Here is a 13344-nt window from a genome sequence, read left to right as displayed (position 1 = left end):
CCTTGTCTAAAAAAAATCCCTCAAACAGAAATCCTTGTGTAAAAAAAGAGAGACCTTCTTCCATCCCCACGGCAGGCCGCCCCCTCGCCGCCGGCTGCTGCCAGCGTAGTCCGGTGTATCGCAGCGGTGGTAGCCAGACTACGACCCCATCAACGCCTCCCTCCTCTCCCCGCCCGCCCCCACTCCCCGCCCTCCCATCGCGCCCCAACTCTTCCCCCGCCCAGGCAGCCGGATTCCTCCCTCGCCGCGATCAACTCCCCTTTGCCCGCGCTCGCCCGGGTCCGTGACCTCCCTGGCATGAATCGGCTCTTTTCCTCCACGCGGTACGCGGCCGTCCGGCCCGACGTCCTCACGTCCGGCATGCTCGCCATCGGGCTCTGCCAAGCCGGCCGCACTCAGGGCGCTCGATGGAATGTCCGGCCCAAAACTCCGTGCAAGAGCGGGAGGATCCAGGCGGCCGACGGACCCTGCCGTGTCGGGAACGTGATTGCTGCTTGGCAATAGCAATGTGGTTTTGTTCCATGAGATGGTGGATGAAGGACAGTCACCAGATGCAGTCATGTGTTTTACTTTTAGCATGATATTGGGATTCTTTAGCAGGAGGAATAGGTTACAAGAGGCTTGGTGTACACCTACAATACTTTCTTGTCTGGTCTGTGCAAAGTAGGAGATTTCTCAACTGTGGATGAGTTATTGGGGAAGATGATGGTTGCCTGCAAGGACACGGATATTGCAAAGTTGGTAATATGACGAGGCATTGAGGATTTTCCGTTCTATGGATGAATCCGGTATTCAGCCCAACACTTTGATTTACTTTCTCTGCAAGACTGGATATACTCGGTGTATATGTGCATGATTTTAAATCTACATCTTATGTTCTGATGCAACAAATGCAGGATGTAATTTTCTGTTGCATCAAAAAGCTAGTTAACTCGGCGTATGCAGTAGCAACCACCAACCATTCATACTGGAGCAAAGGTCCAAGTATAGACTGGACAAGAAGCAGAGGCTGCCGGTGCCGCCCTTTTTTCCTGCTAACACTGGAAGTGAGGTACCATTTCTGTCAGTTACTCATTCCTGCAAGATAAACTAATGATTCATCGTCTTAGCAAGCAAGACACATCACTTTGTCGTAGCATTAACTTCAATGAAATAAGATAAGAAGGCTAAGCTCCAACTGAAACTTTTTCACTGTACACTTGTAGGGCAAAAGCCCCACAACAGAAACATTATTTTTCTCCAATAGAAACATTAGCATTACAATCCGATCGACAACACAACATTAAAGGCTTTGCCTATTCTGAAGAGCCGGCACTAAGAGGCGTATTACATTGATTGTACATACACTCTAGTGCTGCTTTTAGCAGCGCAGCGAAAATACAAAGGCCTGTCCCAGAGACATACAAGGAAACACGAATAGGTTTCCTTGTGTCTGGTGGTTCTGCATCAGCCAGCAGCCATTTTCACGAGTCAGTGGCTTCAAGTAGCAGTCTCGTCATCCATGTTAGTTGTTTGCGGCCCGGTGGATGACGGGGAGTAGCTTGTGCTGGGGCTGCATGGCAAAAATTGCAATTGTTAGAAGAGAAAATGGATGGTGTGTACTTTCAACACGGCCGGGCAGATGAGATTAACTTGATGCATTACCTGTAGTTGGGGGAAGTTGGGCTGTAATCTGGGCTAGGTCCTCCAGAGGTAGTGTGCGGGCTGCAACACTCAGGCAATGCGTTAGGAAACCCATGTCTTGATTGCCACAATAACAGCTAGTGTTCTTAAGTCAAAACAAGGATGCATGATTATCAACTGAAATGGACTCACCTTGTCGGGCTGTACAATGGGCTTGGTTGTGCATATGATGGTGATGTGGGTGAGTAAGTCGGCGAGGCAGGGCTGGGGAACAGAGATGTAAGCAGACTAAGCATCAACAGATGAATGCACAGATGCCAAAGCTATCAACAGAATACCTGTAGTTTGGAGGAGCTTGACTGTACGGGCTCATCATCTTTGGGCTGCTTGGAGAATAAGCATGTGAAGGACTGTACGAGGGCGACGTTGGGCTGTAGCTCGGTGACGTCGGGCAGTAATTCGGTGAAGTAGGGCTGTAGCTCGGTGACGTCGGGCAGTAGTTCGGTGAAGTAGGGCTGTAGCTTGGTGACGTCAGGCTGTAGTTTGGTGAAGTAGGGCTGTAGCTCGGTGATGTCGGGCTGTAGCTCGGTGAAGTAGGGCTGTAGCTTGGCGACGTAGGGCGGTAACCAGGCGACGTAGGGCTGTATGACGAGGGCACTGTAGGACTGTATGATGGTGATGTCGGGCTGTATGCCGGAGAGGTAGGACTATAGAGTGTCGATGTTGGACTGTAAGATGGTGACGTCGGGCTGTATGCAAGAGATGTCCGGCTATAAACTGGGGATGTTGGGCTATATGCAAGAGATGTCTGACTATAAACTGGTGATGTTGGGCTATATGCAAGAGATGTCGGGCGATGAACTGGGGATGTTGGACTATAAACTGGCGATGCTGGACTATAAATCGAAGATGTGGGACTATAGATCGGTGATGTTGGCGAGTATGATGGACTAGTTGGACTGTAGGAAGAAGAGCCAGGCATATAGGATTGGCTGTAGTTTGATGGGACGGGAGAGAACGCCATGCCCCCAACATATGGTGAAAAATGAGCACCTGTAATGGGGGAAGCCCGGTAATTTGGACTCAGCACCGGCGACATCATTCCTACATCATGGTATGGTGTCCCGGAGATGGGTGAACAGACTGATGTCATGCCACTGCCATAGTCCAGACCTTCAACATAGCTCGGGAGTTGAAGCTCAATGGCCTGCTTCAGCATCTCGTCATTCAGATACAATTCACAGCCTCCTGTACCAATAGGAGCGAGCTGGCCAAGCATAATGTTCTCGGTGACACCTCTCAGGTAATCAGACTCCGCATACACAGCAGCATCAAGCAAGATATCCACTGTCTCTTCAAAAGAACATCGCATGAGAGGTCCTGTGTCATTGCGATTTATACCGTGCCTAGTAATAGCCATCAGGTGGCCTCTGTATGTCATAGTATCACAGAGAATGGCCAGATGCCTGTAGTTCACATAAGACCCATCAAAAGATATCACCACCCTCAGCTCATCCAAGAGAGACCTGCGGACAGCCTCGATCCCAAGAACCTCAATCACTTCGATCAGATGGTTACTTGTTGTCCTCGTAGCGTCAACGTCCTCATGGCACATCACAGCCAAGAGGTTTACACCTTCTGTATCAAGCATCCACTCATTGTTATCTGCTTTTCGAGTGAAACCATCATTTTCATCGAATTTATTCACCTTCCTCTCTTTGATGAAGACCTTGTTAATATCTGGAATGCCTCCAAGGGCCATCTCAGTCAACATGTTACTCTCAACCTTCTTGAGGAAAACCTCATCATCCTCATCCTGTTTTGGAGCTTCGTCGTCATTTTTAATGCGGATACGAAGGATGAGCTTATCCGCGTTGTCATCGTTGAATATGCAAGACAAGTCGTCATCAAATTCACCTTTGATCTTCTCTGCAATTTCAGCCATGCTCAACCTCTTATCGACCATCATCTCACGGTTCAGTTCGATACGCAGCAGCCAAGGAGACAGCTTATCCGGGTCAATATCCTCATCAGGCATTTCATAATATGACTTGACAAATTCCACATCCTCTTCAATGATGGTTCCTAGAGGATCAGGATCGTACCATATCTCGGTGGCATGGGTCACGTTACGTAGGGTAGTGTACTCCAAGGCACACTGGACATTCTTGGCCAATTCTTTCTTCTTGCTCACCTCAGGATTTAGGAAAACAGACAGTGATGGGGTTTTTATCTTCTTGGCAACGTTAATGATCTCCCTTAACCTGGGAACGCCAAGGGTGACATTCTTTGCGCTAACACCAGCATAATGGAAAGTATTTAGCGTCATCTGAGTTGCTGGTTCTCCAATGGATTGTGCAGCCACGCATCCAATCATCTCACCAGGAGCTACCAAAGACTGTTGGAATCTCGACTCGATCTCACCGATGACCCATCCAAATGATTCCCTTGTGAGCCTGTATTCTTTCAAGACCCTCTTGCTAGCAAATGTGCTACGGAGCAGGATATTGAAGAGCAGAGTAGCGTTCTTCTGAGCCTCGACGCTCATTGCATCGTCTCCTGGGACAACCTTGAGTCTTTCTTGCAACTTATCCATTGCTTCCACAATTTCCATTGGGTGCATGTCAGAAGATCTTCTCAAATCAATCTTGAAAGTCTTTTGAGCATTCCAGATAAGCCGCTTGAGGTTGACAGGCATAGGCCATGTAATGTCGCCAGTTGTGACAATTTCAGTTCCAAGCTGTAATCTGTCAGCTTCTAATTTCTGAAACTCTACCTCAAACACAGTTGTGATGTCACGATTGCTCTTCAAATCATCAGCTTCTTCAGGCGACATGTAAGTGGGCCTCCAGTTCTCATCATCCAGTTCATAACGGAACACATTGTCAAACTCAGCCTTTTTCATCCCCAGGGAGTCCAATTTTTGGGGTTCAATCCAAACAGCATCCATGCCATCTTCTCCATACAAGAACTGGATGACATCACCCAGGGAGTTCCTCACGGTACCATCATATTTGACCATGATGTCCTCCATGGCTTTCACGAGCCTCCGCTGAATATATCCAGTCTCAGAAGTTTTCACAGCAGTATCGATCAAACCTTCTCTACCACCCATAGCATGGAAGAAGAATTCCTCTGGTGTGAGGCCTCGAAGGTAAGAGTTCTCCACAAATCCACGGCTTTCGGGGCCGTAGTTATTTTGTGAGAAGTGGGGCAATGTACGACCAGCAAATCCAAATGGGATCCTCTTGCCCTCAACATTCTGCTGTCCGACACAAGCGGTCATCTGTGAAATATTAATGAAAATGCCTTTTGAGCCTGCAGTGACCATAGCTTTCAAATTATTGCCATCAGACAAACTCTTCTGAGCACTACTACCAGCATCATCACGCGCCTTGTTAAGAACCTAGCATGGAGAAACAAATATGTCAAAACAGGTCTACTAAAAAACTGATGATGAAATAACCAAACAATGTCATTCAGCACTACCTGATTCACTTGATTTTCAAATGATTCCATCATTGTGCGTCCTGGCTCAGGTTCTAACTTCTTGTTATGCGCTTTCTTGATAAGCTCATCCACATCAGTCTTAGCTTTTGATATTGTGTCACTAATCTTCTTCATTGTACCTGCATCTGCAATCGTATCCCCGATTCCGATACTGAAGCCATGTTGCAGAAGCCAGTAGTTGACCAGCCACTGTGTATGACCCAAGAACTTCCGTGCAGCATCTGGCCCCACCTCTTCCCTGCAAACAGTTAAACCAAAATTATTATTTAGCAGTGGAGAACATGTGTACTAAAAAGAGAAACTGCAGTGCGACTTTTATAACTTACCAAATAACATGAATAAGACTTCCCATTGATGTCCCAAGTGTTTTTTTGCAAAGTATACCAGACAGAAGCTCTCCCTTCTCTATCCGGACCATAGTATCGCTGGGAGTAATATATCTGCTTTCTTTTTCAGCATCAGCGTCATGCCAGGCTGAAAATCTAATTAAATTGATTTGCTTGGGGATAATCAAGTTGAAAACTTGTTTGCCAGTCCAAATTGGCCTTGGTTTCAAAATAGCAGGGGCAGGGACCTTCCCATCAAAATCTTCCCACCACATTAAGATGTTCATGAATACATCCTGGGAGATATTTCACAACATTAATTAAGCTACAAAACTACAGAGAGAATACCACTATTGAAGGTGTTGCTTAAGGAGAGTATTAGTTCACCTTTTCGATGAGAGTATCCCTTTTGCTAATTTTTCGACAGCCAAGAAGTGTGTCCTGGACAATACCCATAACAGGTCTATTCGCTTGAGGTGAGACAATACACTTTGGCACCATCATCAACTCTAAAACCTCAGCTCTGGTTTCAAATGACTGGGGAACATGCATATTCATTTCATCCCCATCAAAATCTGCATTGTATGGCGATGTGACAGACAAGTTGAGGCGGAAAGTTGAGTAAGGCATGATTTTGATGCGATGCCCCATGATAGACATTTTGTGAAGACTGGGCTGCCGGTTGAAAAGAACAAAATCTCCATCAATGAGGTGCCTTTCCACCTGAGATCAGAAGTCGAGCACAAAACGGGTGAGGCTAAAATAATGGGCAGTTTTTGTGATGTCTCCATTAAAACAGTAGGTAGATGCTGCAACAATGGCTACTGTTACTGACCTTGTAACCTAGCTCCAGATGCTGATCACTACTTTTCTTCACATAACGAAGATCCAGCCTCTGGCCATCTTCCCTGATAATGTACTTGGCACCTGTCTTTCCTGGGGGAGGGTGAGGCCCATTTTCTACTAGTACTTTCAATCTGGTATAATCATGTCAGAATTAGACATGACTTATCAAATATCAATGCAATAACAGTGATTACATAAGAATGGCAAATAAACTGCGTACCTCTCGATGTTATATGGAGTAACAGTTTCTGGGTATGTCATATTCAAAGCAATACTCCATGGCACCCCCAATTCATCAATGTTGATGTTTGGGTCTGGCGTGATGACGGTTCGAGCTGAGAAATCAACACGCTTCCCCATTAAGTTCCCTCTGACCCGGCCTTCTTTTGCTTTCAGCCTGCTGCAGATTGACTTAATAGGTCTTCCAGAACGCTGAGTGGCCTGAATGTTTTGGAAAAAGATAATCAGGTCAACTGTTTGTCCATTAGGGATTAATTATTATGGAAAATGCACTTGTAGACTGACTACTCACCCTTGGTTGCCCTGGAAGATCATTGTCGAAGTATGTCGCAATGTGAAACTGCAACAACTGAGCAAACTCTGTTATAATGTGGGCTGGGGCTCCATTTCTCTCTTGCCTCCTCAGATTCTCATTATGCCGAATTATCATCGCTAATTGATGAGTCAAATCATCCTGTAGGAATCGGCAAGATAAACAAACAGTGAGTGAAAGGGTGCCATCTGCCATGTCAACCAACAAACCATTGGAATCGTAGTACTAATTTACTAGTACTGGGCTAACCTCGCTTCTGGAGGAAGTGTCCATCATGACAGATGGTCTCACAGGCGGTGGAGGAATTGGAAGGACTTGCAATATCATCCAATCAGGGCGAGCATATTTAGGGTCCAGGCCCAACAAAAGACAATCCTCGTCACTTATACGCTTGAGAACATTAAGAACCTGCCCCAGCAAATTTACCATGATGTGGTTAGATGAAAGATTCTTATAACCTAGTATTGAATTGAGTAAAGATAATAATGTACATACCCTCTCAGCAGAGAGAATTTGCTTTCGCTCCACTGGTTCAGGGAGTTGATCTTGATCGCCATTCTTTTTGTTTGTTATTTTAAACTCTGCAACCATATTCATACCATCAACCCTGATCTTTGGCTGCTGAGCACCACAGCCACCTCTTTTCTTCACTGGCCCGTCGGTGTCCAGCTGATCCTGACCCTCAAGATCATCCTCACCCGCAGAACAAACCTTTTTGTTCTTGCAAGCCTCATTTATTTTTCTTAATCTATTTTTTGGGTTCTTGATTCTCAGAGCCTGCTTGAACTTCTTATCCTTCTGCAAGAGATATCACTGACTGATAAATAACATGCCAAGATCAAGGGAGGCACACACACAGAAGCATATATACATGGCCCACCCTATGCATTGCTTAATTAGCAGCTAACATGAAGAACAATCTTTTCAGAATTCGTTCATGAGGAAACTTTAAAGTTGTTTGTACTTTTATTTTATTTTTGATCTTAAAAGTTGTTTGTAATTATGCCCCATGGTTCTGATTATTTTATTTACCAAAGACAATCATTGAAGAAAAAGGCATTGCCAGGGGCACACGTCATCAGTGCACTATTCTTTTGTTCTACCAGTAGCAGGCTCTATAAAAAATAATCTTGGTGTAGAATGTTGAGTTCCAGGTCCATAACAAAGATGCAACAAGTCTATCTAAAGCAATTGCATGTACAGGTCCATCGCACCTAACCGCCGGAAAGATTCTATAAAGTTCAAATTTACCATGCATGTTGAGTGAACAGGTGCAGAATTTTTGAAAGATCAACAATGCAAAATTGGCATTGCTGGGGGGGGGGGGTGTCGTTAATGCATTCTTCTTTAGTTCTACCAATAACAGGCTCTATCAAAGAGACCGGAAATCCACAAAAAAATATTGGAGTAGAATGTTGAGTTCCAGGTTCATAACAAAGATGCAACAAGTCTATGTAAAGCCATTGCATCTACAGGTCCATCGCACCTAACCACCAGAAAGAATCTAGTATAAAGTTCAAATTTATGCATATTGAATGAACAGGTGCAAAATTGGACAGGCATATAGCTAGTGAATGGTGAGAACTAAGATAGTTATGATTTCAAGTTTGGCTAGATATGCACCAACCAACATTTAACCTAGTATAAATTAATGCGCAGGTACGTCTTAAAAGGAAACCAGACATCATCATTCTCATCGGCGAGGATCTTGGAGCAGTTGAAGCAGACACAGCTCATGATGGAGAGCACGGTCTTGATGAAGCCGATGTGGAACATGGGCTTTGCGAGCTCGAGGTGGCCAAAGTGGCCTGGGCACTCGGCCATCCCAGCCATACATGTCTCGCACTTGGTCCTCCGGTCAATGGTGCCCAGACGAGGGTCGCTCAGACCACCAGGCTTGGGCTTCCCCTTCTCCATGGTCTCTGGATGCTCTATCACCGCCACTGACATTTGTCTCTGCAAACAAGCAAAGCAACCAGAATCCGTCAAATTCGATTCATCATTCTAAAATTGTTATACCTACACATTACTCCATATGAACCACCTGCCATCATTCCAACGGTCAATGTTCATTTAAACCCAGCAGATAAACTGTTAAACCCTGCCATAATCCATCTTATTACATGTACTCTGCAAGTATAGCAACCAGACGGGTGTAACTTTTATTCAAACTTGTATTGAGCATGGTCCAATCAAAACTGTGCAAAATCATTTGTAGTGGCACTTGATAAGAGAATTTAATAACTGTAGCAAACACATTAGTAGTAGCACTTGCTATACACAAAACTGTGCAAACTACCAAGCTCAGAGTTATCCAAATAACTGACAGCAGCTAATAATAAGAACATTTAATATCTGTAGCAAAATCATATGGAGTAGCACTTGCTATACACAACTCAGAGTTATCCAAATAACTCACAGCAGTTAGCAAGAACATTATTTATCAGCATTTCGTTAGATGTGTCAAAACTTTTGATGCGTCCCACATGTGATACGACTGCATGCGAAGTTCAAACTTGACTAAATTTCGACCCCAGTTCAATAGCATTTTGATATCGACACGCCGAGCACAACTTGTGTGACTCAAACGAACCAAGCACTAATCCTGCTCCGAGTTCAACTACTAGTTCCATGTTCGAGTTAGCAAAAACGCACACCGACTCAGCCAGACAGCAATCACAGGCATTGTCCCCTCTGTCAGAATTAACAACAACCCTTGGTTGGTTAGTTTTTTCAACTTTTCCGTAATTTTTAGCTTTGGTAAGTTATACATCCCGTACTCAGTCAGTAAGATCAATCGGACTCGGCCCAACCAAACTGACACCACATTTCAAATCCAACAACCAGTTCGTTCATTCATCCATCCATCCAGAGTTCGAGTTCGACCGAAAACGAGTCCCCTGCCCAAACTGACGCTGCAGATTAAAGCTAGCAACCAGCACCCATGGCGGTTCGTTCGTTCGTTCGAGTTCGACCGGAAACTAGCGGAGCCAGCCCAAGCACGCGAACCAGACCCCGCTCGAGTCAGTTGCTACTTCCGACTCCACCCGAAAGCAGAGAGGAGAGAAACGAAACAGAGCAAGGCAAGGCGGCGGCGGGAGCTAGGAGGGGCATTTACGATTTCGTCGGGGCTGAGGACGCCGAACTGCACCAGCTGCACCTTCGCCACCCCCGCCGGCGAGTGCGCGAACCGCGCGTCCATCTCGCCCCTCGGGACTTCCCTCTTCGGCGGCTGGAATCGGCCGACCTCGCCGGAGCGGCGGGAGAGATCTGACCCGGTGTCCTCCGCGAGAGAGAGGGAGGGGAGGGGAGGGGAGGGGAGAGGGGCGCGTCTGGGAAAAGAAGAGCGGGGGTGCGTGGGTGGGGCTCCTTTTATAGGGGGCAGGTGGAGGCGGTTCGGGGGTACGGACGCGTGACGGGGCTGGGAAGCGGGTGTGGGTGTGACGGCGAACCGCCTATGGTGGGGGGGTGCGTGCGGCGTTGGATGCGCAGTGGACGGTCGCGATGAGGGGGTATGGAGTGGGGTGGGTTCGCTTTCCGGTGAATGCGGGGCGGCTGAGTGCCAGCTGTGCGGTGATGGACCAGCGTTCCGAGCCAATCGGAGAGGAGAGGAGAGGAGAGGAGGCGGGTGATGGTTGTGTGTGAGGCGTGGCAGCCAAGCAACCTAGGGGGGCCCACTTGGAATTGTTTAACATGTGTTGCGCGCGTGTTACTGTCCCTGTCTCCCGTTCTTTGGGGTCTTGACCGATGCTGCTTCCGCCCTAGTACATCAGTCCACACACAAAGATTGAAAGGCTTTGGCTCCTGCTGGTTAAGACTATTTATAGTTGGGAGTAAGAGCAACTTTAACGGGTCGATCCAAACAGACGATGAATTTATTTAATTTATTTTTTTGGGTAGGCCGTCCGTCCGGCTTCCGTTCTGTTTTAGAATTGAGGCGGTAGTGCATCCAACGCGCCAACCCATTTCATGTCCGCAACCAACATATCAAAAAAGGGCTCGCGGCCGATCATGCCAGCACCATGCCAGCGCCGACATACAATGTCGGCTTCAAAAAATAGCACCACAGTTCATGTTGGCGCACTCGTCAGCCGGCCGGCACACATGCCAACACACAAAAAGGGTGGGACTTAAGTTCGAGCACACCATCGTGGCCCTCGTGGTCATGCCAGCACACCTGCCGGCATCTAAAAAAGATGGCGCTCGCCGCCATAGATCACTCCTCGTCGAACTTGAACATGTCGGCCTGCATCTTTTCGAACCACGACGTCTTCCTTGGCGACACGGTGTTGAGATCCACCTTTATGATCCCCACCCCGGTCATCATGCTCGCGAGAGCCACTTCTTTGGCCTTGGTCTTGGCGTTGGCGGCCTCGATCTCTAGCATCTTGGCTTGCTTCTCCGCCTCCATCTCAAGCATCCGTGCTTGTTTCTCCGCCTCCATCTCAAGCCTCCTCCTTTGGATCTTCAAGAAGGTGTTTATTTGCTCTTCTCTTTCTTGTCGGCTCTTCTCCTCCCTTGAGTCCTTTTTGGTGATCATGCCCTCCACGGTTGCGATCAAGGCGATCGATGCCGCATCCCGCTTGTCCTCCTTCTTGGAGTTGGTCTTCCCCCTCGGCCGAGCCTTCTCGCCGTCCCCAACCTCCTCCACGGCTTGCTTCCCACCACGCGACTTGAGGCCGGCATATTGCGCCTTGAACTTTTCCTCGTCTTTGATCACCCTAAAGCAATGGGAGAGGTTGAAGCACTTGCCATTGCTGACCGCCGCGGCCACGGCGACGTCGACGAGGCCATGCTGGCTAGGGTTTAACCCCAACATGCAGAGCGCCTCCCTCGTTGCCGCCGCGACACGGGCGTTGGTGACCTCCTGCTGCGCGGTGGCCGCCGCGATGGCTTCATTTCTCGCGCCCGTCGTGTGCCTCCGGTCCTTCCTCTTGGCCGACTCCTTTGCCCACTGTTCGGGCGTCATCACATTCTTCGGCTTCGGCGTGACGGCCTTCCGGGATGCGCGAAGCTTGCCTTTGTTGGACGAGGCGAGGGAGGCGAGGCCGGAGGCGGCGTCGAGGTCGAGGTCGCCGTCCTTGGCGGGCGAAGGGCGGGAGTGCGCGCGGGCGGGAGGGTTTTTGGGGGAAATGGGGGGAAATGTCGGTGGATGCCACCGACCGGCGGGCCCGGGGAGAGGAGTAGGCGTGCGCGCGCGTCCGTTTCGTGTCCGCGCCGACGCAAATTCGGCCCAAAATTGGGTCGGGAATGGGTCGCCAGGCGGACGCCAAGCGGACGCGCGTCCGTTTGGATCGGCGCGTTGGGCCGACTTTTATGTCTGCGCCGAGCCAATCGGACGGTGGCAGACGAAATGGATCTCCCCATTGGAGTTGCTCTACCTTCCTATTCCTCCGTCCCAAAATAAGTATCTTAAGCTTAGTACAACTTTATACTAGAGCTAGTACAAAGTTAAGACAATTATTTTGGGATGAATGGAGTATAATAATATGCATATATTATTTATCCATGTTACTACCTTTATGATGGGAGAAACATATATATGATGCCATGCAACACTTTATTTATTAGTTTGTAGGTTCATCTTGTTTTGATGTGTAATGTTATTCATAATGTGAGTGACTACCTATGTTATTCAGATCAGCCACAGTGGGAGTAACTTTAAGAGTAACATCTGGTCCAATTCGGCAAATTTGCCTATATGGCTGTGAGTTAACTAGGAGAGATGTAAATTGAGTAACTTAGCTAGTTACTCATTCTATGAGTAATATTACACATACCAAGACAAAATGAGTCTATAACCTATTAAATGAAGCTTCGCGTGACACTACATATAGGTTACTTCCTCCCTTCTGGTGTATAAGTCATTTGGGTAGTTCTACATCGACAATTTAACTATCTACATATGTATTATATATGACAAAAAAATCTACATTTAGAAACGGAAGTAGGGTTTAGGGTTTAGGATTAGCGATATACTCTTCATAACATATAACATATATTTAATTTCTTAAATCAATGACCTAGAACTACGTGAATGACTTATACGTCGAAATGGAAGTAGTACTACCCATTATGAAGGTAGTAACATAGTCTAGAGTGTATGTTACTCCTCACTTTAACTAGTCTCAATTCATCTCTTTTCTCATTAAATCATTGCTACATAAGAAAAATTGCTGAGTTGGACCTGATGTTACTGATGAAGTTATTTACATCATGGATAGTATAAGGACATCCACAATGTGGTGCTGCTAAATTTACAATGTCGTAAGAATTTTGACAGTGATGTCAAATAGACTAGCTATTCACAATGTTAGCCGGCTCGCAATTCATGCAGGTGGGCACCACTACAAATTTGAATAGGATAAAACCACTAGCACATCTCTCTTTACCCACACCGTTTGGACTGTTTAAATAGGGTCCATGTATTATTTTATTAGCTGAGGTTGTTCGGCACGAGAGCAAGAAGGAGCATCGATGCCCTCC

At 47.1% G+C, this 13344-nt stretch overlaps 1 long non-coding RNA gene and 1 pseudogene across 1 annotated transcript; one reads left to right on the top strand and one right to left on the bottom strand.

The window, feature by feature from the left end:
* LOC123453092 lies at window positions 1-8605 on the top strand. The gene is made up of 3 exons (XR_006632698.1): window positions 1-788; window positions 897-1051; window positions 8518-8605. It is a non-coding gene; the product is annotated as an uncharacterized LOC123453092 (long non-coding RNA).
* On the bottom strand, window positions 1077-10126 carry LOC123453091 (annotated as a pseudogene).
* Window positions 10127-13344: the final 3218 nt, after the last annotated feature.

This window comes from Hordeum vulgare, chromosome 5H, assembly GCF_904849725.1.
Source record: "Hordeum vulgare subsp. vulgare chromosome 5H, MorexV3_pseudomolecules_assembly, whole genome shotgun sequence".
NCBI lineage: Eukaryota > Viridiplantae > Streptophyta > Magnoliopsida > Poales > Poaceae > Hordeum > Hordeum vulgare.
This window is presented reverse-complemented; position numbering and strand designations above follow the sequence as displayed.